The sequence below is a fragment of the Ranitomeya variabilis genome, chromosome 3, assembly GCF_051348905.1.
Source record: "Ranitomeya variabilis isolate aRanVar5 chromosome 3, aRanVar5.hap1, whole genome shotgun sequence".
Taxonomy (NCBI): Eukaryota; Metazoa; Chordata; class Amphibia; order Anura; family Dendrobatidae; genus Ranitomeya; species Ranitomeya variabilis.
Window position 1 is genome coordinate 429,395,688 of NC_135234.1, and position 24,175 is coordinate 429,419,862.

The following is a 24,175-nucleotide window of genomic DNA, read 5'->3' on the forward strand; positions in this document are numbered from 1 at the left end:
ATACAATGATAGAAGGCATTCAAGACTGATTGCACTAAAATGACTTTCTATTGCAGAGAATATACACCAGTAAACATTATGCCAGCAAAATAAGGTTTTGCATTTGCAGAATGCTAAAAATATTTAGCTACCTGGAATTATTTCTGAGTTTGACATCTGCAAGCTAGCAAACTATCTTGATGCAAGTGTAAGAAATCTGTTACCAAAACGTGAATTGGAAGAGCAACAGATACCAAAAGATATCTTGAAGTGAATTTATACACACATGCACACACACTTATTCAGTCATGACCAAAAGTGTTGGCACCCTTGAAATTGTGCCAGAAAGGAAGTATTTCTCCCAGAAAATTATTCCAATTGCACGTTTTGTTATACACGTTTATTTCCTTTTTGTGTATGGGAACAACACAAAAAACTGAAGGAAAAAAAGTAAATTGGACAAAATTTCACACAAAACTGGGCCGTACAAAATTATTGGCACCCTCAACTTAATATTTGGTTGCACACCCTTTGGAATAAATAACTGTAATCAATCACTTCTTATAAACATCAACAAGCTTCTTACACATCTTAACTGGAATTTTGGAACACTCTTCTTGTGCATACTGATCCAGGTCTCTCAAATGTGAAGGCGTCCTTCTCCCATCAGCAATTTTAAGATCTCTACACATCACATGAAAGGATATTTCTGGATATTTGCATTTCGAAGTACAAAAATACTTCTTCCTCAGGATTAACCACATGTGGTCAATGCGGTCTCAGTGTCTTGCCCAGACTCATGCTGTTCCCTTGGTTTCTTCTGGCTCTCCAGCCAAAGGTATAGTAACTATCAATAGGCAGCAGTGAACAGGCGTTCCAGAGGCTAATCTAGAAATCACCCTACTGAGCATGCTCGTGAGGTGGCAACCTCTCATTGATGGTCGGTCGTCAGCTGCCCGGATGATCTGGCAGTTCCAGATTGGTCCTCAAGAAAGGTCTTGTCTGACTGCACTTAAGTGGAACATATAAAAGATCCTCTGGAGAGCACACCGGCACACTAAGATCATTTATACCATATGTGTGCGTGGAACATAACGGTATTATGGACTTGTCTGCGTGTGCTCAGGGAAGGCATATAGCCTTTAGAATTCCGTCACCTCCGGAGAGGAGTTTGAGTGAATTCAGGGCAGGTGTATAGCCTTTCAAATTCCGGCACCTCTGGAGACGAGTTTGTGTGTGTGCACCTGCTGTGATTGTGTACACTACCTGTTCCCTTGTCCCTGTGAGGGCTGTGTTCTCCTGTGAGGTTAACAGGGATCATGTTTAGTGCCATACCTGCTCTGTTACTGTGTGCAAGTGACACAGCTCTACTGCAGAGCATCTTTTCCATTAATGTGTGCGAGTGACAGCGCTATTCTGTTGCTGTTTGCCAGTGTGCCTTGTGTGCTATACGTGTAACTCAGTGCGTGCCAGATTTTGCTCACTGTGTGTTTCGCCATTGCTCACTAGTTGCGGTTTTCCATCACTGCACGGTGGACCCCAGGTGGCGATCGCACTTTATAATAATTTAGATTTAGTGCGATCCGCGAACCCTAACAATATGTGATCTCCAGCATCAAGGGAATTATGATGCAAATTTAAATATTTTTTGTCTCTGAGCTTTGTAGAGAGTAGCAAAAAAGGTCAAATATACCTATTATTAGACTATAGCAATAAAAAGGCTGCAAAATAGCCTGTAAAAAGTGCTAAGTGCAAAAACGTGCTAAGTGCAATAGATGGACGCAACCTTTTGGTATAGGAGTTCATGGCCCAAATGGAACCAATACACCATTCAACTAACTCTGGCCGAGATATATTCAGAACTGATGGTTTCTCGTATACGTTATTTGAAGTGATTACAAGGGAAATCCTGCTGGGAAAAATGACTCGATATCAAAAACACAACTCTAGATTTCAGTCATATCATTGCAGGTCCAGAAAATAAAAAATAGGATCATAAATTCACTGCAATCTTAATAATACTGGAAACCCTTTTATCACACTTGAAATGGGGCATCCAGAATATTAATTTTACTGGATTTCCCTATAACATGCAGCAAATAAACCAATGCACATAATCTACCAATAATGACCCTTGTTTTCTCTAATCAAATTAGTAGATAAAGGAATGGTCTCACCAGAAGAGGTAGGGTAAACATCATCTCATTGTTCCTCTATTTATACAAGGTGGAGGTCCCAAAACATGCAGCAAAACCAATGCACATAACCCACTAAAAATCACCAATGTTTCCTCTAGTCAAATTAGTAGATTAAGGAACAATCTCACCAGAAGAGGTAGGGTTAACATCACCACATTATTCCTTTATTCATGTAAGGTGGAGGTCCTAGCCATATTCTTCCTGTTCTCCCGATGAGTTTCATCAGCTTTGACTCATCAGGGAAACCGCACAGAAGGCTTGTGTATACAGGTCTGCTTAAAAAGCTGCAAGTGGTTGTTACCATGTAAATGTGAGCACCTTCAAAGAAAGGGTATCGTCCTTTTCCGGTGAATGGAGCACACAGCCTGTGTCATATCATTACTTCTGGTTGCTGGAATGCAAATTGTCAGTATTCACACGCATGTGTCATTTCTGGTCATGCGCCCAAGATCCACAACGATTACCCATTACCCCAGCGGTTACCAAGGAGACGCCTAGATGCTAATTGTGCCAGTTGGTTTGGTAAGTACAACAGGTGATATTCTGTTAGTGCCCACCAGTATAAGAGGGTCTGAATAGAATCACGCAGAACAAAGCACACCCTTTTCAATGACATTAAATATGAAAATAAAATAATGCACGACACAGTGGATCCATATTTGAAAAAGCGGGAACGAGGAAGTGGGAGAGGGAAAGGGGAGGGGGAAGGAAAACATTTCCCTAATTAACCTAACGTGGAGTTTGGCACCCTCGCAGTGGTGCCCCCCACTCAACGGCGGCTATCCATGACTAAAAACCCTAGTGTGCCCTTTCAGGGGAAAGAGGAAAAAGATAACTGTTCATTCAAACCTAGAGGTTTGACAGTTTTTAAATGAAAAATCCATTGAGTTTCTTTTCGCAATAAATTTTTGTCCCAGTCACCTCCTCTGGGATGTGGGGTGAATGTATCTATCCCATTCTCCCATTGATGCAGTAAAGTCATGAAAATCCACTTCACAATATGCATTTTGTTCTGCGTACTCCTTTGTTTTACACATTGGCGGAAAGGCCAGCCCTGCTGCATAGTCATATGCACCCATTATGCCTTGGAACCCACATAGTGGATGTGCCCATGAAAATCCACTTCACAATATGCATTTTGTTCTGCGTACTCCTTTGTTTTACACATTGGCGGAAAGGCCAGCCCCTTCTGCATAGTCATATGCACCCCATTAGGCCTTGGAACCCACATAGTGGATGTGCCCATGAAAATCCACTTCACAATATGCATTTTGTGCTCCATACTCCTTTGTTTTATACATTGACAGGAAGGCGAGCCCTGCTGCATAGTCAGTCATATGCACGCCATTAGGCTTTGGAACCCACATACTGGATGTGCCCAGGAAAATCCACTTCACAATATGCATTTTGTACTGCGTACTCCTTTGTTTTACTCATTGGCGGCAAGGCCAGCCCTGCTGCCTAGTCATATGCACCCCATTAGGCCTTGGAACCCACATAGTGGATGGGCCCAGGAAAATCCACTTCACAATATGCATTTTGTGCTCCATACTTCTTTGTTTTATACATTGACAGGAAGGCGAGCCCTGCTGCATAGTCAGTCATATGCACGCCATTAGGCTTTGGAACCCACATACTGGATGTGCCCAGGAAAATCCACTTCACAATATGCATTTTGTACTGCGTACTCCTTTGTTTTACTCATTGGCGGCAAGGCCAGCCCTGCTGCCTAGTCATATGCACCCCATTAGGCCTTGGAACCCACATAGTGGATGGGCCCAGGAAAATCCACTTCACAATATGCATTTTGTGCTCCATACTCCTTGGTTTTATACATTGGCAGGAAGGCCAGCACTGCTGCATAGTCATATGCACCCCATTAGGCCTTGGAACCCACATATTGGATGTGCTCAGGAAAATCCACTTCACAATATGCATTTTGTACTGTGTAATTATTGTTTTACTCATTGGCGGCAAGGCCAGCCCTGCTGCATAGTCAGATGCACCCCATTAGGCCTTGGAACGCACATAGTGGATGCGCCCTTGAAAATCCACTTCACAATATGCATTTTGTGCTTCACACTCCTTTGTTTTATACATTGACAGGAAAGCGAGCCCTGCAGCATAGTCAGTCATATGCACCCCATTATGCCTTGGAACCCACATAGTGGATGTGCCCATGAAAATCCACTTCACAATATGCATTTTGTGCTCCATACTCCTTGGTTTTATACATTGGCAGGAAGGCGAGCCCTGCTGCATAGTCAGTTATATGCACCCCATTAGGCCTTGGAACCCACATAGTGGATGTGCCCATGAAAATCCACTTCACAATCTGCATTTTGTTCTCCATACTCCTTGGTTTTATGCATTGGCAGAAAGGCGAGCCCTGCTGCATAGTCATATGCACCCCATTTGGATTTGGAACTTACATAGTGGATGTGCCCATGAAATTCCACTTCACAATATGCATTTTGTGCTCCATACTTCTTAGTTTTATACATTGGCAGGAAGGCGAGCCCTGCGGCATAGTCAGTCATATGCACCCCATTAGGCCTTGGAACCCACATAGTGGATGTGCCCATGAAAATCCACTTCACAATCTGCGTTTTGTGCTCCATACTCCTTGATTTTATGCATTGGCAGAAAGGCGAGCCCTGCTGCAAAGTCATATGCACCCCATTAGGCTTTGGAACACACATAGTGGATGTGCCCATGAAAATCCACTTCACAATCTGCATTTTGTGCTCCATACTCCTTGGTTTTATACATTGGCAGGAAGGCGAGTCCTGCTGCATAGTCATATGCACCCCATTAGGCCTTGGAACCCACATAGTGGATGTGCCCATGAAAATCCACTTCACAATCTGCATTTTGTGCTCCATACTCCTTGGTTTTATACATTGGCAGGAAGGCGAGCCCTGCTGCATAGTCATATGCACCCCATTAGGCCTTGGGACCCACATACTGGATGGGCCCAGGGAAATTCACTCGTATTTTTTAATGGTATGATGGTTTCCTCTGTGCACCATTATTTACAGGAGAATTTTGCAATTTTATTTGACATGTTTTTAAAACTAAGGTTCAGATACGGCTTTAAAAAAGGCAAATACTTGCAATACAGGACAATTTTATTGCAAACTACAAAATTCAAGGAATAGTATGATAGAATAGTGTGAGTGCGTACACTTTTGTATGTGTTAACATGCACAGGTTAATAAGTACATATAAGGATTAAATAAATGTGATATTACGCATATATGAAGATTACCTACATACAGTATAGTTAGATCATCACCAAGAGGCTTTTAAACATCATCCGTCTGGAATATCAGAGAAGCAACACCAAGACAGAGAACCCCTGGGAGATTACCTACACTGCATGGGCGTCCCCAATTATGCAGGTATCAACACACTGTACATGTACAGGTACCCCAGTTTTGACATCTGTTTTAGTCATGTTTCTCTGGTCTTATTTAGTGAATAACACTATGCTGTAACTCTAGTTTCACACACACACCTTCAAGTGGCCACTTTTCAAGGTTGGATGAAACTGAGATATCATAGAGTCATCAGACGAGGGGCCATAAACCTCTAGAAATTAAAAGCCACAAGGATTTTGACCAAACCACCACCGGCATAGTTTCACTAAACCTTAATGTTTTACAATGACAAACAGCAAACATATAGAGGCTTAGAACTGTTTGCGGAGTGAATAAACAAACATTTCTCAAGATTGTGTCACTATGTGCATTGTCTGTCACATTTCTAAATGTTTTACAAGAAATGCAGCTATGTGATTGTCTGAATGCATTCAGTATACAGTATTTCAATCTTGTTTACAAATCGCCATTTGTATATTCTCCATTTGTACATTTGAGGCAGACAAAGTTAAGGCTCGCAGGGAGAGAAACTAATATAGTGGACAAAGCTATATTTTTAATGAACTACTGAGGAAAAGTAACATCATTGCTTTATCAAATTTATATGAAGTGTATTGTGTCCAATGTTAGCAACCAGGCAACACAAAAAGGACCTTTTCAAGTGAGCTCTTTAAGGTACCCAAATGTTATGAAGTGCTTTCCAAGAAGGATGTGGTTTCACCAATGGGGGGTACCTTTTGTAAAAATAGACTAGTGCCATCACAACCCCCCTTGACCAAACTTCACCGCCTATAACAGCACAACGCACGTTCACCCTGGTGGTCTGGTGGCAGTTAAACAAGAGACATTGCAGGAGTCAGAGTTAAGAAGTAGGCCCAATGGAATGCCATGCCCAATTCCCCAATGTGGGGTCCTTTTTGGACTGATTAAAATAGTGCAATCACAACCCCCTACACCTAAATGGCCCGTACAGACCACGTTCACCCTGGTCATCTAGTGACAGTTAAAGGACACATTGCAGGAGACAGACTTAAGAAGTAGGCCCAATGTAATGTAATGCTCAATTCCCCAATGTGGGGTCCTGTTTTTACAAAATGAAAAAGTGCCTTCACAGCCCCGCGTGCCCAAAAATCACCGGTCTATAACAGTACTGAGCACGTACACCCTGGTCATGTCGTCGGAGATAAGGAAGAGACATTGCAGGAGACAGAGTTAAGAATTAGGGCTTAAGTTAATTCTTAAGTTAAGAATTAGGAATTAGTGGTGTGGGTCTCTGAGACTTTTAATGCAGTGCATGATCTGCCAAACAATTCCCCAATGGGGGTACCTTTTTTAAAAATACATTAGTGCCATCGCATGCCCCTAGCCCAAACTTCAACGGCCTATAACATTACGATTAAGATTCACCCTGGTGATCTAGTGGCAGGTACATTTTAGATTGCAGGAGACCGAGTTAAGAAGTCGGCCCAATGTAATGTCATGCCCAATTCCCCAATGTAAAATCCTTTTTTTTTTTAAAAGAAAAGAGTGCCGTCACAGGTCTCTTGGCCAACATGCACCGTACAGAGCATGTTCAGCCTGGTGATCTACTGGCAGGTACAGGACAGATTGCAGGAGACCGAGTTAAGAAGTAGGCCCAAAGAAATGTCATGCCCAATTCCCCAATGTGTTGTCCTTTTTTTCAAAAATAAAAGAGTGCCATCACAGCACCCTGGGCCAAAATGCACCGTACAGACCACGTTCACTCTGGTGATATAGTGGTTCTGGATGAGGATAAGGGGGAGGATAAAAACAAACAGACCAAATCTGAAAGCCTATATCTATGTGTGGTTGTGAACAGGTGCATGAGAATACACCTCCCCAAAACAGAGAATGTATTTGAGGTTATTTTTCACTGGTTTCATTGGTGGTTTACAGAAGTCTTTCCCAATCCAGGCCTTGTTCATTTTGATAAGAGTCAGCCTGTCAGCATTTTCAGTTGACAGGTGTATACGCTTATCTGTTATAATTCCACCAGCGGCACTAAAAACTCTCTCTGACAGAACGCTAGCAGCAGGGCAGGCTAGGCCCTCCAAGGCGTAGAGAGCCAGTTGATGCAACATGCCCAGCTTGGATACCAAATAATTAAAAGGCACAGAGGAATCACGGAGGACGTTTGTACAATCTGCAAGGTACTCCCTCACCATCTTCCCAAACATTGCACTTCTTGTGAGAGCACCCCTTGCCTCTGTGCCGGCAAGTTGGGAGGGTCTGAGAAAACTTTCCCAGAACATGGCCATTGTTCCCCTGCCTGAGCTGGATTGTACTTCTGTCTCTCTCGCTTGGAGTCCTTGGTTGTACAACAAACACTGATGTCTGCTGCCAGCATTCTCACATGGGAATTTTCTAAGTAATTCCGCTGCAAGGGCCCTGTGGTACTGCAACATTTTTGTACACCTCTCTGCCTCAGGCAGAAGAGATTGAAAGTTCTCCTTGTAGCGTGGGTCTAGAAGTGTCACCAACCAGTGATGAGTGTCACCCAAAATTTTGATAATCCGAGGATCACGTGAAATGCAGCTCAACATAAAGTCAGCCATGCGTGCCAGACTGCTAACAGGCGAGACTTCCGTGTCCTCACCAACAGGACGACTGACCATGCAGTCCTCCTCCTCCTCATCCTTCCTGTCCTCAGACCATCCCCGCTGAATAGACGCTAATACAGATGTGTTTGTAGTACAGTCTATAGCGCATGAAAAGCTCCTGTTCTTCCTCCTCCTCATTGCCTACCAATCCACGTTGAGAAGACATGAGGCTGGGCTGAGTTTAATCCCCCTGAATGTTTCCTTGCTCCATGTCCTCGTGCTCCGCCTGCAATGCATTCTCTTTGATTGTGAGCAGAGAGTTTTTCAGAATGCTGAGAAACAGGATCGTGATGCTAATTATGGCATCATCGCCGCTCACCATCTTGGTGCAGTCCTCAAAGTTTTGGAGGATGTTACATATGTCTGACATCCATGTCCACTCCTGAGGTCTTATGTGTGGAGTCTGACTTGAAATTCGATGGCCTTTTTGATGTTGGTAGTCAACAATGGCCCTCTTCTGCTCACAAATCCTTTCCAACATATGAAGCATAGAGTTCCAGCGTGTGGGGACATCACACAACAGTCGGCGAGCTGGAAGCTGAAACCACTGCTGTATCATGGCAAGGGCGGCTGAAGCTGTAGCTGACTTTCTAAAATGGGCAGAAAGACAGCGTACTTTCACTAGCAGATCCAGCAGCTCCAGGTAGCTTTTCAGAAAATGTTGAACCAAGAGGTTAAGCACATGGGCAAAGCAAGGTACATGTGTGAGCTCACCTTGCCTCAGAGCCTCCACCAGGTTACGGCCATTGTCACACACAACCATGCCTGGTCGTAGGTTCTGCGGTGTCATCCAAACATCTGACTGCTCTTTCAGCGCTGTCCACAACTCTTCTGCATTGTGCGGTTTGTCACCTGTGCAGATTAGCTTCAGTACAGCCTGTTGTCTGAGGCAGTGCTGCAGTGCTTCCTGATTCTGACTGATGTGTTGATTTCAGACATGGAGGATGAAGAGGAGGAGGAGGACGTGGAGGAACTGTAGACTGTGGGGGCAACCCTGATTGACGTAGGGCCAGCAATCCTCGGCATGGGGAGGATGTGTTCCATCCCAAGGTCTGACTGGGTCCCGGCTTCCACTATGTTTACCCAGTGTGCCATCATTGAGATGTACCGTCTCTGCCCACAAGCACTTGTCCACGTGTCCGTGGTTAGATGGACTTTCCCTATATCAGCATTGTTGAGGGCATGGTTAATGTTGTGGCACACATGGTGGTGTAATGCCAGTAGGGCACACTGGGAGAAATAGTGGCGACTTGGGACTGAGTACCTTGGGACTGCCGCCACCATCAGGTTGTGGAAAGCTTCCGTCTCAACAAGCCTAAAAGGCAGCACTTCTAGCACAAGCAGAAGAGAAATATCAGAATTGAGGACTGTGGCCTGTGGGGGGGTTGGCTGGGCATTTCCTCTTGCGTTCCAAAGACTGGGTTATAGAAAACTGAATGCTGTGCGGGGACAAGAATGTGGATGCGCTTGCTGATGGTTCTGCTTGACTGTGGGCCACAACAGGTGCAGAGCTAGAGGCATCTTCACATGCACGGTGTACTGGGGATTAGCTTCTATGCAAATCAGTGGAAGAAGCAGTGGTGTGACCAGCAGGCAGTGGTCCTGGAGCCTGGGGTTTAGCTCACAAAGTCGGGTGCTTTGCTTGCATGTGCCTGATCATGCTGATGGTGGTCAGGCTGGTTGTTTTGCTACCCCTGCTGATGTGGGCATGGCAGGTGCTGAAAATGACCTGTTTGGGGTTATCGGCAGAGTCTTTAAAAAGTAGCCAGATGGGAAGATCTCACAAGTGGAATGGCAACTTCACTCATGTTGGTGTTACGGGGAACGGATGCACGCCTTCTATCTGTGGCCACCACACTGCTTCTTCCTTCCTGTTGGGGGATATGCCTCCTTCCCCATTTGTGCTGCTGTCCTCACTATGCATGTCCTCCTGCCAGGTTGGGTCAGTCACTATGTCATCCACCACCTCGTCTTCCACATCTGCACCCTGCTCCTCCTCCTCCTCCTGACTTTCTGGCAATTGTGTCTCATCATCGTCCACCTCTTGTGACACTTTCCCACCATTGCCTTCGTGTGACCGGGGCTGGATAAAGCTTTGGGCTCTTCATGTGATCGCATCTTTCCCCACTTCAAGTTGACTGGACGAGATTTCTGAATCTTGAAATGGAAAAATGAACAGCTCTACAGAGTGTCTAAGTGTGGGATCAGTTGTCTCAGGGCACTCGGCATGGTGGGAGGAAGGAGGATCAGGGTGAGGAATATCCTGGCCACACTCACGGCTACTCAGACTTGACCGTGTGGAAGACAAGGTGGTGGTGGTGGCTAAGTGACTGGAAGCATTATCCACTATCCAACCAACAACCGTTTCACACAGCTCTGGCTTCAATAGTGGTGTGCTGCGGTCCCCTAGAAACTGGGACAGGAAGGTCGAGCGAGAAGATGTGGGTCTTTGTTGTTGCCCACTTTCACCTTGCCCACGGCCTCATCCTTTGGATGCACCATCAGCATCATGTCCACTTCCCCGTCCCTTGCCCCTTGCCTTGCCTTGCCCATTTTAAATGGACTACTGCACTATTTCAAATGCTCAACACAAATGTCTTTATTAGTAGTGAAATAATATGTGATCAGTATGCCTGCAAATCTACGATTTTTCAAATCCAAACACCAGGCAGGCCTCAGCCTGACCTCACAGACTGTATTCATTTTTTTTTTCAAGTTAATTTATGTGAAATAGCGCTGTATAGGAATTGAGTATCTCACAGCCAAAATATAAGTACAGCGGCCTCCAATGCCAAAACTTGGAGCAGAGATATATGACGGCTGTAACAGAAATACCATGATGGCAAATCTGTGGCCTTTCAAATTTTTTTTAGGCTGAATAGCGCTGTATAGAATTTGAGTATCACTGAGCCAAAAAATAAGTACACCGGCCTCCAATGGCAAAACTTGGAGCAGAGATATATGACGGCTGTAACAGAAATACCACACTGGCAAATCTGTGGCCTTTCAAATTTTTTTATGCTGAATAGCGCTGTATAGAATTTGAGTATCACACAGCCACAAAGTAAGTACACCGGCCTCCAATCGCAAAACTTGGAGCAGAGATATATGATGGCTGTAAAAGAAATACCACACTGGCAAATCTGTGGCCTTTCAAATTTTTTGGGGGGCTAAATAGCGCTTTATAGAATTTGAGTATCACACAGCCACAAAGTAAGTACACCGGTCTCCAATGGCAAAATTTGGAGCAGAGATATATGACAGCTGTAACAGAAATACCACACTGGCAAATCTGTGGCCTTTCAAATTTTTTTTAGGCTGAATAGCACTGTATAGAATTTGAGTATCACACAGCCAAAAAATAAGTACACCGGCCTCCAATGGCAAAACTTGAAGCAGAGATATATGATGGCTGTTACAGAAATACCACACTGGCAAATCTGTGGCCTTTCAATTTTTTTTTTATGCTGAAAAGCGCTGTATAGAATTTGAGCATCACACAACCACAAAGTAAGTACACCGGCCTCCAATGGCAAAACTTGGAGGAGATATATATATATATATTTTTTTTTTTCGGCGAATTTAAAACACACACAAAAAAAAAAAGGGGGCACAAGGGTAGCACACACATCTATGCTACGTATTCCTGCCAAACTATAATTTTTCAACAGGCCTCAGTCTGACACAACAGACTGTAATTTTTTTTTTGGAGTGGAGGGATTTTTGGGATAAAAAAGGTATATAGACAGTAAATAAGCTGCAGCAGCAGGCGGTTATGGAGCTTTGGGAAGGATGCAGTGGGACCAATGGATGCACATACAGTGCCTGCAAGTCTTTCACTGATGTGGATATGCTGTGCCCTGCCTACCTAGCGCTGCAATATAGGGATCCACGAATTAGCCATAAAAAGGACTTTTGGTTTCTCAGGAGCTATGGATGTAAGAGTTTCAGACCTACACTAACTCTAAAAACCACTATTCTGACCCTATCTCGGCAGCAGCTCTCCCTACTCTCGCTGAAACAGGAACAGAATAGCAGGGCGGCACCAGATCTCTTATACTCGGGATGATGCTGTGAAGCCCAGCCAATCACTGCACGACCACAACAAAGATGGCTGCGGTGTTTCATGGCCTGGCAGACAATCCCTGCACCGTGATTGGGTCTCTAAAGGCTGCCAAAAACACAGGGTGGAGACTGCAGTTACCGCCGAATAATTCCGGAAATGCTCGCTGCTCAGCGAGTACCCCGAGTACCCCGATACTCGGGTGAGTAACGAATAGTGGCGAGCACGTTCGCTCATCACTACAGAGAAACACCCCCAAAACATAATGTTTCCACCTCCATGCTTGACAGTGGGGACGGTGTTCTTTGGGTCATAGGCAGTGTTTCTCTTCCTCCAAACACGGCGAGATGAATTCATGCCAAGACCTCAATTGTTGTCTCATCTGTCCATCTTCTCCTTATCACTCTCAGAATCATCCAGGTATTCATTGGGAAACTTCAGACTGGCCTGCACATGTGCCTTCTTGAGCAGGGGGACCTTGCAGGCACTGCAGGATTTTAAACCCTTATGGCGTAATGTGTTACCAATGGTTTTCTTGATGACTGTGGTCCCAGCTGCCTTGAAATCATTAACAAGTTCGCCTGTGTAGTTTTAGACTGATCTCTCACCTTCCTCATGATCATAGATACCCCACGAGGTGACATTTTGCATGGTGCCCCAGATCGATGTTGATTCACAGTCATTTTATATTTCTTCCATTTTCTTCCATTTACTCTTCTTGATTCTTAATGGTTGGTAGGGGATCAAATATTTATTTATCACTAAAAATGCAAATACATTTATATAATTTATACAGTTTGATTTTCTGGATTTTATTTTTTATATACTATCTCGCAATGTTAAAATTAACCTACCCTTAAAATTAAAGATTGGTTGTCTCTTTGTCAGTGGGCAAACTTACAAAATCAGCAAGGAAACAAATACTTATTTCCCCCACTGTATAATTAAAGTTACATCTAATCATATTCTAGATGCTGTGGAATAACTCTTGGAATTTTCGAGATATTTCTATGATCGTACAAAGAAAAAGTTTAGTTAGTTTAAATGTGATGTTTTGTAGAGTATAATCTGCAAGTCATACAGCATCCATTGACTATTTTGAACCCTACTTTATCTCCAAATTCCTTCAAAATTTAACCTTTAGATTAGTAAAATATAATGTAATGTTATTAATTATAATATATGTTTATAGATATAATTTGTTTCTGTTTTTGGTTAAAGGAGCTTCACTTATTGAATATAGGCCAACTACATGAGAAAAGATAGATGTACAGGGCTGAACCTTAGTCTAGCCTAGAGCTCTTTTATGGTAAAATTCAGCAACAGTATTGACTAGAGAGCCATGAGCTGAACTGACAAAATTTGAATTTGCCAAATCACGGAGATTTTAGTTGTAAGTTAACTTCATAGCAAAGTTTTTCACCAGACTATAGAGTTTGAAGTTGTTGTCCAGCATGAAAGTCTACAAAACCTGCAAGAAACAAAAAGAGCAAAAACCACCCTGCTGTAACTAAATAACTAAATAAGTAGAAAAGCAAAAGTGCATTTAAATAACACACGGTTCTTAATAATCCTGTTTTCAAATAAAAAAAATAGCATAAAAGCTATCACGCCGTCGACAAGGTGACCCTGATCGGGACGGTCCTACTTTGTCTAATATTAAAAACCTTACCATGTGTCAGAGTTGACCTCAGTGTGTGAATAAGGGCAGGCAAAATGACTGGATCCCAACCCATGGACACCAGTCTAGGGAAGCCATTAAATACAATTTCCAGCTCAGGAGAGGGAGGCCACACTCTGGCTTGCACAGAATACAAAAATAAAAAATAAAAACACAAGAATTGAGCTTGATTTAAGTTAATATACACAGTGTTAGGGGTCGAGTTCCCGCCTCTGCCCATGGGGAATCTCAGGCCATCTCCGCTGCGGTCTCTCATTCGTCTCCTGCCGCAGTGGAGTCTGCTCAGCAGAGACGTCGGTCCCAGCTTCTCGCTCAGTCTGACTCTGTACAAAGGGTTACTGCTGCTTTTCCAGCTTCTGCCATTGAAGCCAGTGCTGGGCAGCGGCGAGCAGATGCTTTTGGGACTAAGTCCTGCTTTTCTCCTTCTGAGCATGCCCAGGGTAAGATCTCTCATTGGAGATCGAGGGCCACATGCTTGGATACTGCAGCAAAGTCCATTGGTTCTCCAGGAAGGTCCTGAAGGTGCTCAGGCTCTGTGGCAGCCTCTCATTGGTCCTTCTAGGAAGGTCTTGTACAGGGCCGGCGTCAGCATCCGGCACACCTGGGCAAGTGCCGGGGCCCTGGCGAGATGGGGGGGCCCACTCACGCTGTCTGGGATACAGCGCACACACACTGGTGCAAGGGGCGGTCAGAATTTTCACAAACCAGACCTTGCGTGTGCGGAGGGAGCAGGAGTCATTGTGACAGACAGCTGGGAGAGGCAGCCAGTGCTGAGCAACAGGAGGGCGGGACTTTCCAGCATCCAATCCCGGCTGAGCGCGGGCTTAGTGCGGTTCCAGTATTCTCCCGTCACACAGTACAGTCAGGAGTGAGTCACGGAGCAGCCCCCCTCCCCCGGTGAGTGATGTCTGAGCCTGTGTGGTTTAAGTTTATGGACGGTGTCCTGACAGGCTCTAGTCCAGTCCCTGCAGCCAACCATCCCTCAGGGAGTTTGTCTACTGTGCTCATTGACAGCGTCAATCAGCACAGCAGCTGCTATGTCCTGAGTCTGACCTGTCTGTATCATGAAAATAGCAGAGCTGAGTGCCCCTTCCCCCTTCACCTCCCCCCCCTGACAGGACACAGCAGCCCCCCCTCTCAAGATTCAATGCATTTACATCTGAGAACTTCAGTCTTCAGAATGGAGCTGTGGTGTTCTGTCAGGGGGCAGATGGGGCACAGAAGGCTTAGGCTACTTTCACACTAGCGTTAACTGCAATCCGCCACAATGCGTCGTTTTGCCAAAAAAACGCATCCTGCAAAAGTGCTTGCAGGATGCGTTTTTTCCCCATAGACTAACATTAAGCGACGTATTGCGACGGATTGACACACGTTGCAACCGTCGTGCGACGGTTGCGCTGTGTTGTGGCGGACCGTCGGGACCAAAAAACGCTACATGTAACGTTTTTTGCTCACAACAGTCCGCTTTTTCCGACCGCGCATGCGCGGCCGTAACTCCGCCCCCACCTCCCCGCACTTCCCCGCACCTCACAATGGGGCAGCGGATGCGTGGGAAAAATGCATCCGCTGCCCCCGTTGTGCGGCGGAGACAACGCTAGCGTCGGGAACCTCGGCCTGACGCACCACGACGGGCCGAGCCCGACGCTAGTGTGAAAGTAGCCTTATCCCTCTCTGTTCTCTGGTGGGGGCTCATCAGGAGTTATAGCTGCTGAACAGGCTCACCTTATAGAGATCTTATGTAACATGACCACACACTGTATATATATATATATATATATATATATATATATATATATATATATATATATATATAATATATACAAACACAGTATATGGTAAAAGTAAAAAGTATGCAAAAAATTCCACAGTACTACAGAAAAGTAATTGAGTCCAGACTTCGCATGAGAGGCTAATGAGAGAAGATCTTCAGGGGGAATAAAGGGTCTTAGTCCTCGCTCACACGAGCGTATAACCCATCCGAGTGTTATGTGATGTTTATCGGATAACACTCGGCATAATGTTATACTATAGGGCAGAGCAGATCTGTGATTTTTTTCTACAGACCGAATTCATCTGTGTAAAAATTATCTGCAGCACGCTGCGAGTGGCTCTGGAATTTGGATTACACAGACCCATTGAAATCTATGGATGCGTGCGAAACGTCAGGCTGCACTCAGCTGTCATCTGAGTGCAGTCCGACAAACATGGCCTCAGACAGTGGAGAAGATGGAGAAATTAAGTGTCCTTGTCTTCTCAATATGCTCCGATTATCTCATGCAAGAGAATCAGATGACACTCGGATGAGAGTTTGAGCCGAGTGTCAGTGCCATAATTGAGCCGATTCTCTCAGAGAGAGAATCATCAGTCGTGGGACCCCGGTCTTACACTTTTTTCAGCTGGACAATTCTTTTATATATCTTAATTATTCCTAATATTCCCGAAAACTTTATTAGTATCCTTTTTCCCAAACCCACTGACCTAAGCAGGGCCGCCATTGGGGCATTACTGCCCTTACAGGATAGGGACCGATGAGTAGAGGGGGCCCACAGTAGCTCTGCTCAGCGGGCCCCAGCTAAAGGCTTCTGCCACCTCAGCAACTGATTGGGTGTCCTCAAACGCACAGGCAGTTAAAATTTGTTCCTGTGTGGGAGATTGCTACCCCATGGCAACAGTTAACATCCGCCAGCCAATCACAGGCCGGCAGCTGACATCAGCGTGCACTTGTCCGGCATATGACATCACTGTCATACGCTGGAACGAAGGTCCGTGCCTCAGATGCATCGAGTGGAGGACTGTTGGATCTCAGCCAGGTAAAGAGAAACTTTCTTTCTAAAGCCGCAGTATGGGGCATATTATACACTATGGGGGTGCATTATACCACTATGGAGCTGAATTATACTACTATATATAGTAGTATATATACTTGCGAGAACCTCGCATCACTTCACCCTGCACAGCCGCCCGTTCTTTGGACAGGAGTGTGCAGCTGCATAGAAAAACAGACGTTTCGGGTGAGGCAATGCAAGGCTCGCCCATCGCTCTCGCATAATTGGCATATAAGGGGTTGACTTATATAAAGCCCCTATGCTGTATGGTATTGTAGAATTTACAATAGCTATCGCTCATGTAAGAAGTTAAATCTGGCATTGTACTATACCTATATTTCGCTGCTGTATCTGCATCATGAATCGTGGTGTGTGTTAAAGGGGGGGCCCACTGAGACTCCTTTGCCCGGGGCCCTCAAAAACCTGGAGCCGGCCCTGGTCTTGTACTTGCTGCAGCTATAAAAGGCTTGCATGGCTGCACGGCCATGCGTTAGTATCAATCCAAATATGTGCTTTGTGCCAGTGTGGTTATGTATGAATGGATTCAGGGACCCGGCTGAAATAAGCCCCTAGAATTCCGGCACATGCGGTGAGGAGATTGTGTGTTCATAACCACTGACTGCTATCAGTTCGGCAGCAAGCTTGTGCTCCTGTGAGGCTAACAGGGCACAGTGCTTTCCTCTCACGGCTACTCTGTGAAGTAACAGAGATAGTCTATACCGCCAAACAGTGCCACCATTCACTAGCAGCAGGTTCCTCCTGCACGGTGGACCCCGGGCTGCGAACGCACCATTTATAATAAACAGCTATATTTACTCCGTGCATTCCGCTAGCCGTAACAGAATACTAGCGCCAGGGTCTGGCTAGTAAATGGCGGACGATCAGCGTTTACATTGGTACATCCAGCAGCTGGAGGGTAGGTTGGCGGCTCCTACGGAATGGGCGAAAGTGGGATTTATTTTATCCCTTTTGTCGGGCAGGGCGTTGGAGTGGGCAAAGCCGCTATGGGAGCGTAATGATTATGTGGTGCAGAGTGCTCCTCTTTTCCTGGACGATCTGAAACAGGTCTTTTTGGGACCTCGTGTCACCCACGATACTGCGCTCCAATTGTTGGCAATAAAACAGGGTTCGTCCATGGTCAGTCAGTTCGCCGTCCAATTCCGGACTCTGGTCTCAGAGCTGGAGTGGCCGGATAAAGTCCTTATTCCGGTGTTCTGGAAAGGACTGCCAGACCATATGAAGGATGCCTTGGCCACGAGGGAGATTCTCGCCACACTAGAGGAGCTCATTACTATATCTACCTGCATCGACCTCCGTTTTAACCAGGGGAGGTTAGAGCGGACCCAGTGTAGGCAGAGGTTTCGGCTGTCTCCCACCTTCGCCAGACCTCTAGGTTCAGGCGTCCGACTCCCAAGAGGCCATGGAGGTTTCTCGAGCGGGACCTAACTTCCGGCTCGCTCGGGTACCCATGGTTTGTAAAAATTGCCAACAACTAGGACATTATGCCAATAAGTGTTCACGGCGGTTGGGAGAACGATCGCGTCTAGTAACCATTGGAGGAGGTTCACTAGACACAGTGGCATTTTCCTCCAAGTTGTCCTTTAAAGGGACAATTATTTTAGGCTCATCTTCTCTAACAGTCGAGCTTTGTGTGGACTCTGGAGCAGAGGGAAATTTCATGTCCTCTGCTTTTGCTCTGCGCCATGCAATACCTCAGGTGATGCTCGCCAAACTGGTGACTGTTAGAGTAGTGAATGGGTCGACACTTCCCACACAAATCACACACCAGGCTGTCCCTTTCACGTTATCCATGTCCACTTCCCACCAGGAGATTATTTCCCTTCTTGTCCTTCCCGAGGGAATGGACGAGATTCTGCTGGGAATACCCTGGCTCCGTTTCCACTCCCCACATATTGAGTGGACCTCTGGGAGGATATTGGGTTGGAGTGAATCATGTAAGGGCAGATGTGTGAGAGAGTGCGTTCAGGTTTCCACCACTGAGACACCCGCAGATCTTTCTTCTCTTCCCAAATGCTATTGGTCCTATGCAGACGTCTTCTCCAAAAAGGCTGCGGAAACCCTTCCACCTTACCGTCCCTATGACTGTCCTATTGATCTCTTGCCTGGACCAGAACCTCCTTGGGGACGTGTCTATCCCCTCTCTCTCCCGTAGATGAAGGCTATGTCCCAATACATCCAGGAGAATTTGGCAAGAGGGTTCATTAGGAAGTCAGTGTCACCTGCAGGGGCGGGGTTCTTCTTCGTGCAGAAGAAGAACGGAGAGTTACGTCCTTGCATAGATTATAGGGGTCTTAACGCCATTACCGTTAAGAATAAGTACCCATTGCCCCTTATTTCAGAGCTCTTTGATAGGCTATGGGGAGCAAGGGTATTTACCAAATTAGATCTGCGGGGTGCTTATAACCTGATTCACATCCATGAGGGGGACGAATGGAAGATGGCGTTTAATACCAGGGATGGGCACTATGACTATCGAGTGATGCTCTTCGGGCTCTGTAATGTCCCAGCCGTTTTCCAAGACTTTGTCAACGATATCTTCCGGGATATGCTCTCCACCTCAGTCGTAGTCTATCTGGATGATATTCTCATCTTCTCTCCAGATATTGACTCCCACCGGAGATATGTTGGCAGAGTCTTCGACCTCTTACGGGCAAATTCCCTGTATGCAAAGTTGGAGAAGTGTATGTTTGAGCAGGAGTCTTTACCTTTTCTGGGCTATATCATCTCTGCCCAGGGATTGGCTATGGATCCTGCCAAACTACAGGCTGTGATGGACTGGCAAGAACCCCATTCTCTTAAAGCGATGCAGTGCTTTATGGGGTTCATTAATTACTATCGACAGTTCATTCCCCACTTCTCAACTTTGGTAGCTCCCTTGGTAGCCCTCACCAAGAAGGGAGCAAATCCCAAATTGTGGTCTGAAGAGGTCTCCAGGGCCTTCTCTTCCATTAAGTCTCATTTTGCTAGCACTCCCATCCTACATCATCCCGATGTTGATAAGCCGTTTATATTGGAGGTGGATGCCTCATCCGTTGGTGCAGGAGCAGTCCTCTTCCAAAAGGATGCTCAAGGTCGGAAGTATCCTTGCTTCTTCTTCTCCAAGACCTTCACACCAGCAGAGAGGAATTATTCCATCGGGGACAGGGAGTTGCTAGCAATGAAGTTGGCTTTCTCGGAGTGGAGACATCTTTTGGAGGGGGCTCGTTTTCCCTTTCAAGTCTTCACGGACCACAAAAATCTGGTATATTTGCAAACAGCCCAGCGGCTAAATTCTCGTCAGGCCAGATGGTCCTTGTTCTTCTCCTGGTTCCACTTCAGCCTCCATTATCTCGCTGGGGAGAAGAACATTTGTGCTGATGCCCTCTCTCGCTCCGTTGTGTCATCTGAGGAGGAGGAAGGGGAGCCTCGCCTTATTGTCCCTTCTGAGAGCCTGAAAACCGTAGCTCCGGTTTCGCTAGAGTCTGTGCCTCCAGGCAAGACTTTTGTACCCATTAATTTGTGACCAGAGGTTCTCTCTTGGGCTCATTCGTCCAGGGTGGGTGGACACTTTGGGACAAAGAGGACATCTGAACTGCTTGAGAGGACGTACTGGTGGCCACATATGGTCCGTGATGTCGGAGATTATATTCAGGCATGTGTCACCTGTGCTAAAAATAAGTCTCCTCGACAACGGCCAGCTGGGTTACTCTATCCCTTGCCGGTGGCAGACAGGCCCTGGGAGATGGTCGGGATCGACTTTGTGGTGGGTTTGCCCAAGTCTCGTGGCTGTACCATCATTTGGGTTATCACCGATCATTTTTCTAAAATGGTGCACTTGGTACCGCTTCCACTGCTACCTTCTGCACGCCATAGGAATAATGGCAGCCACCATGTGTAATGTAAGAAGACGATTTGGGGGCAATTATTGGACACTTGCGCTACTATCAGCACATCAATTCATAAACTGGAGGTATGATTTAACCCCCTCAGTACCGCCGTGTGGGCGGGAGCTATATGTGAGGTATATAAGTACGTCTGTATCAGTGTTATCCCTGCACCTGCAACCAGGCACAGCATATCACCGATGTGGTCACACACGGTTTTTTTCCCATGTGCCTCCTGAGGAACCATATCATGGGGGGGAAACGCGTAGAGGCGAGATCTGGGCACAGATAAGTGCAACAGATTTTTAACTATTATTATTTTGATTTTTTCACCATATATATATTCTAAAATAACAATGATATTACTATATATATGTGTCTTTAGTACATAGATAAGACTGCATCTCTCTTGGCCTTGTGTGAATAATTTAATAACAGAGTTGACATATAGCATGTTCTGATTCACTATGTATCTCCTGCTGATATGATGATTTAATGCTTATATTGTAGTCCACCAGCACAGCCCCATAGGCACTTTCCCCTCAGCGGGCCCAATTATCTTTAGGGACCTGTTTAGGGCATCCTGGGGACAGCCGCCGAGGAGCGGGGGCACCATTTTGCGATCAAGAGGGTGCCAACCTCCGCTGTGAGGCAGGGCAGAGTTGATAGGGACGCTTAAGGGTGCGATAGCCAGTGAAGGAGGCTTAGAACAGACGGCTAAGTGTGTCATGTGTATTTGATTGAGCCTTGAGAGGCAGTGAGTTTATCTGTCATTGTGTTATTTGGTGGAAATATCATATCTGGTAACTGTCTACAATATTTGGCCCTAGGAGTGGGCAGGTGTGAGGTATCCACAACGCACTGTGCACTAGGGACCCATAGGGCATTAAGGGTCAGCCGTCGAGGAGCGGGGGCGCCATATTGCGTTCAAGAGGGTGCCAACCTCCGCAGTTAGGTAGGGGGCACCACAGGGACGTGTAGGTTTAGATCTCAGATAGGTACCCCATCCCTCTGCCCGTATATATGCAGACCAGATAGTTAACCCTGTCTTATACAGAAGGGTTTTTTAAGGGGTTGTGTTGGTATGTTTATCCTAAATACGTTTAAATAAAGATATTGTTTAAAATTAGTTCTTGTTTGGTTCTCTACCTTCTGCACGGGCCTTGGCAGCGTTGTTTATAAAACACATTTTTCGCCTACACGGTATGCTGGACAAAATTGTCAGTGACCGGGGTCCCCAGTTTGCATCTCAGTTCTGGAGAGAGCTTTGTCGTCTTCTCAGCATTGAGATGAATCTCTCTACCGCATATCATCCCGAGACGAATGGTTTGGTAGAGAGGGTCAATCAGACCTTGGTCACATATTTTGTCTCAGCCAGGCAGGATGACTGGGCATCCTTGCTACCATGGGTGGAGTTTGCGCTGAACAACGCTGTAGCCGATTCTACTGTACTGTATTCCACTGGACAAACCCCATTCCTCCTTAACCCCTTCCCGACCTTTGACGCATACGCTGCGTCATGAAAGTCTGTGCCAATCCGACCTATGACGCAGCGTATGCGTCATGGAATGATCGCGTCCCTGCAGATCGGGTGAAGGGGTTAACTTCCATTTTACCCGATCTGCAGAGACAGGGGGAGTGGTGCTTCAGCCCAGGGAAGGTGGCTTCACCCCCCCGTGGCTACGATCGCTCTGATTGGCTGTTGAAAGTGAAACTGCCAATCAGAGCGATTTGTAATATTTCACCTAAAAAAATGGTGAAATATTACAATCCAGCCATGGCCGATGCTGCAATATCATCGGCCATGGCTGGAAATACTTAAGTGACCCCCCCCCACACCCACCAATCGCCCCCCCAGTCCTCCGTTATGGGGTCCGGTCCCCTCCGTCCGCCTGCCGGCTCCCCCGTCCTCCTGTCCGCTCCCTCCTTGTTTGAATTCACCCCCCCTGTGGTCCGATCACCCCCCCTGTGCTCCAATCCACCCCCCCACCACCCCTTCATACTTACCGATCCTCCCGGTGTCCGTACGTCTCCTCGCTGGGCGCCGCCATCTTCCAATATGGCGGGCGCATGCTCAGTGCGCCCGCCGAAATCTGCCAGCCGGCAGATTCCTTACAAGTACATTTTGATCGCTGTGGTAGGTTCTATCACAGCGATCAAAATAAAAAAAAATAATAAATAACACCCCCCCCCTTTATCACCCCCATAGGTAGGGAGAATAATAAAATAAAGAAAATATATATTTTTTTTTTTCGTTTTCCACTAGGGTTAGGGTTAGAACTAGGGTTAAGGTTAGGGGTAGGGTTAGGGTTACGGGTAGGGTTAGGGTTAGGGGTAGGGTTAGGGTTATGGCATGTGCGGATTTGGCTGCGGATCCGCAGCGGATTGGCCGTGGATCCGCAGCGGATTGGCCGCAGATCCGCAGCGGATTTGGCCGCGGATCCGCAGCGGATTTGGCTGCGGATCCGCAGCGGATTTGGCTGCGGATCCGCAGCGGATTGGCCGCTGCGAATTCGTTGCAGTTTTCCATCAGGTTTACAGTACCATGTACACCTATGGAAAACCAAATCCACTGTGCCCATGGTGCGGAAAATTCCGTGCAGAAACGCTGCGTTGTATTTTCTGCAGCATGTCAATTCTTTGTGCGGATTCCGCAGCGTTTTACACCTGTTTCTCAATAGGAATCCGCAGGTGAAATCCGCACAAAAAAACACTGGAAATCTGCTGTAAATCTGCAGGTAAAACGCAGTGCCTTTTACCTGCAGATTTTTCAAAAATCGTGCGGAAAAATCTCACACGAATCCGCAACGTGGGCACATAGCCTTAGGGTTAGGGTTGGAATTAGAGTTAGGGTACCGTCTCACAGTGGCACTTTGATCGCTACGACGGTACGATCCGTGACGTTCCAGCGATATCCATACGATATCGCTGTGTCTGACACGCAGCAGCGATCAGGGACCCTGCTAAGAATCGTACGTCGTAGCAGATCGTTTGGAACTTTCTTTCGTCGCTGGATCTCCCGCTGTCATCGCTGGATCGTTGTGACAGCGATCCAGCGATGCGTTCGCTTGTAACCAGGGTAAACATCGGGTTACTAAGCGCAGGGCCGCGCTTAGTACCCCGATGTTTACCGTGGTTACCAGCGTAAAAGTAAAAAAAATAAAACCGTACATACTCACATTTCGGTGTCCTTCAGGTCCCTTGCCGTCTGCTTCCCGCTCTGACTGTCTGCCGGCCAGAAAGTGAGAGCACAGCACAGCAGTGACGTCACCGCTGCGCTCTGCTCTCACTGTACGGCGGCACTCAGTCAGAGCGGGAAGCAGACGGCAAGGGACCTGAAGGACACCGAAATGTGAGTATGTACATTTTCTTTTTTTTACTTTTACGCTGGTAACCACGGTAAACATCGGGTTACTAAGCGCGGCCCTGCGCTTAGTAACCCGATGTATACCCTGGTTACCCGGGACCTTGGCATCGTTGGTCGCTGGAGAGCGGTCTGTGTGACAGCTCCCCAGCGACCACACAACGACTTTCCAACGAT